Below are 4266 nucleotides of genomic sequence, written 5' to 3'. Positions count from 1 at the left end.
AAAAAAAAAAATCTCCCAGCCGCCCCCAAATCCCTCTGCCTCCCTTACGCTGTCGCGGCGGGCGGCGCTTGCAGAGTTTTACGGCGGGAAGGAGGGTAGTCGGGCAAAAAGTAGCATCCAGCAGGATGTGCGTGACAGCATTTTTCACCGTCCGCACTGCCCCGGCGTGTCTTTCTCAAAAGGAAAGGGGAAGGAATTTAGCTGGGGGCATGAAAGAAACCGGTGTTCAGCTGGCCTGGCGGTGCAAATCTAGCAGGCCTTGCGGGGCGCAAACGTCCTGCTGCCTCGCTGGGGCACATCCCGCCGGGGTCCTGATTCTCGAAGCACCACAGCACAGGCTTAACGTGCTCTCCAGCTCGGCTGTGCAATCCGGGTGATTCAGAGCGGAGAAGAAAGTCAGCTGCTGTTAGGGTCCAGATGCCAAACACAGATTTCAATTTGGTACACGTTGCCATCTGGATTGTTGGCACTGTAACAACTAAATTTGTTTTAAACAGTAGACTTTTAAAATTGTTATTTATTTACTTTTTAGTGGGAGCCAAACTCACCTGCATCCAGGTTTCTGATGCATGTACTATCAATCTGTCTTGCTGAAATATAAATTTGAGCACAGATTTGTGCCTATGAATTGAAAGAGACACATACTGCTCATAGAAGCTTAGGCCTAAAACTGGTTGGATTTCTCTGACTACTAGTGCCAGATGTAAGCGTCACTCTGCTGTGCTGCACAGTTCATGGATGGGAACACTTTAGATTTGTTTTTTATTATCCCTTAAAAATTAAGTATGCAAGCCTTAATTGTGCCACAGAGGCAACTTGTTCTTCATTTAAAGTGACCATTTCAGGTCCGGGTATAAATGACATCAATTCACAGTTGCAATACTGTTGGCATTTTTTACCTCCTCACTAGTGTGTGGGGATCAAGAAGAGTGGGTTTCCTTCATGAGCATTAGACATCCAAAGCTTAGTCATGTTCTTTAAATTACTTTTTATTCTTAATGCAGAAACAGACATCTCTACAGCACTTCATCCCACCAATCTTCGAGACCTCTTTCAAGATGAGATGAACCACGGTAGTACCTTTGTCTCTCCATCAGCTATGTTTAGGGAGAACTCCTATCTTTTACATGCCTAAAGGCTAGGTGTGGTGATTCCCCCCCCCCCCCCCCMTCCATCCACTCCATGTAGAAGCACTGGAAAAACTTGAGTGAAGACTTATAGATCGGTTATATTCCAAACACAAGAAATATGTGGGAGTAAAGGTTTTGTAACAGAGTGCAAAAGCAGCTGAAAATATTTCTGCAGTGCCTGACTTCTTGACCACTTACTGGAGTGTGAAAACTGATGAAACAGGGATGATTGCAAGAAACTAAGCAAAATTCTTTCTCTTTCCATGGTTATTTTGTTTGACATGCTTTTGAAAGTCAGAAAAATCACCATTCAAAGTGCTGGGCATCAAGAAAGCGAGGTGTCATTGTTTATTGAATATTTTTTCATATATTTCTTAAGGCTTAAATCCTTAAGGTATGAGAAAAGATGGTTTTCATTGTCTTGGTCTTTCCTGTAGGTGATTTTTTTCCCCTGAGAATTCAGTTGAAACATTTTTGCTGATTTCTAGAACAGGTTTCACATCCACCCTCTTCTGTGTAATACAGAGTAGATAGTTGGTCCATGTCTAAGACAACTCAGGCCAGAACAGCACGTGGCTGTGACCCTGCAGCACTGCAGTGATGGGTGGTGCTCAGCTGCTACAGCACTCATCCTTCTCCCTGCCCCTGCAGACTGCAGACCTATTTGTGCTAAGTACAGTGTCATTAGCAAGGAAAGAATTGCATTTCTTTCTCATCTCCGAAAACAAATGGCTTCTGCCATTTGTTAAACTTACTCTCTGGTAACTTGTAAGGATATGTAACATGAAAAACATTAGAGTGGGACCATTACCACACAGGATGACCCAAGTTTGGCAGGTTGCGTGGAAGTCATGTATAAAATGTGTTATCATATAACTCAGGGAAAGAGGAAATTTTGTCTCTGGATTATCCAGGAAAGAAGGGAGAATCAATGCTTTGTTCTTGGCTCATCAGCCATGGCCTGAAGCACTTGAAAAATCCTTATACCTAATGCTTGCAGTTGCTCCTGTATTGAACTCATCTGTGCTGCTCATTATTTGGTCAGCTCAAGGTTTCCTCTGTGAATAAGCACACAGTAGGCCCAGCGATGTCTCTATTTGAATCAATGACCAAAGCTTATATAAATCCCAAGGGTAATTTTTTTTCATGAGAATAGGACAGAAAGAACGTATTTGTGCTCTGCGGAGTAAGAAGCATCTTGGCTTGCAGATGTGTGGCAGAGCAGGGCCCCATAGGGCCATTTGACTGACATCTGACGCCAGTTCAACAGAAACAGCTAAACATATAAGTACATAAGTAAATATTCTTATGCTTTGAATATGCAAGGATGTCTGTATGATGTTTAAAGTAGAGAAAAAAAATAGATGTCAATTTGCCATGATGTTTCCTTATTCTTGGGAGTGTTTTATGGCAGGGCTCAAGACCTCATGTAAGGATTTCTTTGAAAGATTCCCTAGCCCTGGCCTTAGGAAAAATGCACCAGTGCAAGCAGCAGGCAGCGACAACACCCCATCAGGAACCAGGCGGACAGGAGGGACAGGCAGGCCATGCTGAAAAAACTTCTTTTCACTCTAATCGTTCCTGCCCTGGAGTTATTCAGGGTGCTGGCCTGACCAGGCTGTATAATCTCGACCTGAGAGGATCATGTCGAGGGAGGGCAAAATGACAGAAAGGAGGGTGGGAAAGCCCAGATCATCCTTACGACAGACACAGAGATGGAAGTGTGTATTTAATGCTGCTCAGACTGTCCGGTTTTGAAATGGGAATTCATGTATCGGGAACGAGTAAGTTTACTGGGCTTATTGTTCAGTCTAGTTTTGAACTGAACCCCCCCTGAAAAGGTAGCATTTTCACATTTTTAAAATGTTGCAGTAATCTCTACTGCATAATTGTATTTGAGTAAACACAATTAAGTAAACACTTAGGGTTCTTGAAGAGAGGGATGGAGGTGAGTTTCCTTCACAAAATGACCTGTTCCCAAACTTAGGACAACTATTTTGAAGTTATACTTTAACATAAAAATGAAAATATGTTCACTGTTTCAATCCAAGGTGATTCCTGCCACTACGTTCTTATTTTTAGCATAGTTAAATAACATAAAACAAAGGCTACACAACCAATTTTCAAGTTAAATTGTAAAATATATCTTATTCCCCTCCTGAAAATGAACAACAAAGCAGAGGAGAACTTATAGAAGAGCAAACACTGAAACTGGACACTTGTTCAGAGGTTCTTGGAAAGAGAATTATGGAAACTCTGTAATTCTCATAAATGAACAGAATAGACCAACTTTTTTTAAGTAAGGAAACTCTGCCAGACTCCTGTGAAGTCAAAGGAAATTGTTCCTCTATCCTGAACTGCAGGATCAGGCAGGAAGAGTAGTTTATCACACCGGAAAAGTTGCTGATGACTACTGTGAGTAGGTCTGTAATAATTACAGAAATCACCTGATAAGCATTTATGGTGATTATGTTGTCTTTCAAAAAACTCATCATCCCCCAAAATGACATCAAAATTGGAGACAGGTCTGTGACAAACTGCCAGCAGAAACATACTTGTAACTCTACTCTACTTTGGTTCAATAAGCCCTAAAAGCCTTGACCACTTTCATGATTCCCTCCTCCTTTTTGTTGTCAACTTCTGACATTTTTTCGGGTTTTAATATTTTGTATTGAGAACTCGCAGATCCTTCTTGTTCTTTTACATCTTATTATTATCCATTCTCATTCCAAAGAAATGGCTTTCCTAAAGACTCTAAGCTGATCAGTTTTCCATCCTCCTAACAGTAGTCATTTCAATATATTTAAAACATTTGCCTTAAACACGTGTTCCTTATTAACTCTCCTCCATGCTACATATTCCTTCCAGTCGCCAAATTCATCTATTTTAAGATTTTTTTTCACTTTTTATTTAGTTTTAAAGATATTTTTCTTTAATCTGTATTATTCCAAACAATTAGAACTTCATCCTATAAAAATTCAGGAATATGTTTATTTATGTGATTAATGCTTGGAGTTCAATGGAAGCATTCCTATGCTTAGAGTTAGTGCTATGGGAATTTGTACGTTCAGGACCTGAACGACATTGCAAGTGTGCTTGACATTCCTACATTTAGATTAGTATTATAGATTGTTTA

Source organism: Rhea americana, unplaced genomic scaffold, assembly GCF_003343005.1.
Source record: "Rhea americana isolate MKP2758 unplaced genomic scaffold, rheAme1 scaffold_8, whole genome shotgun sequence".
Lineage (NCBI taxonomy): Eukaryota > Metazoa > Chordata > Aves > Rheiformes > Rheidae > Rhea > Rhea americana.
This window is presented reverse-complemented; position numbering follows the sequence as displayed.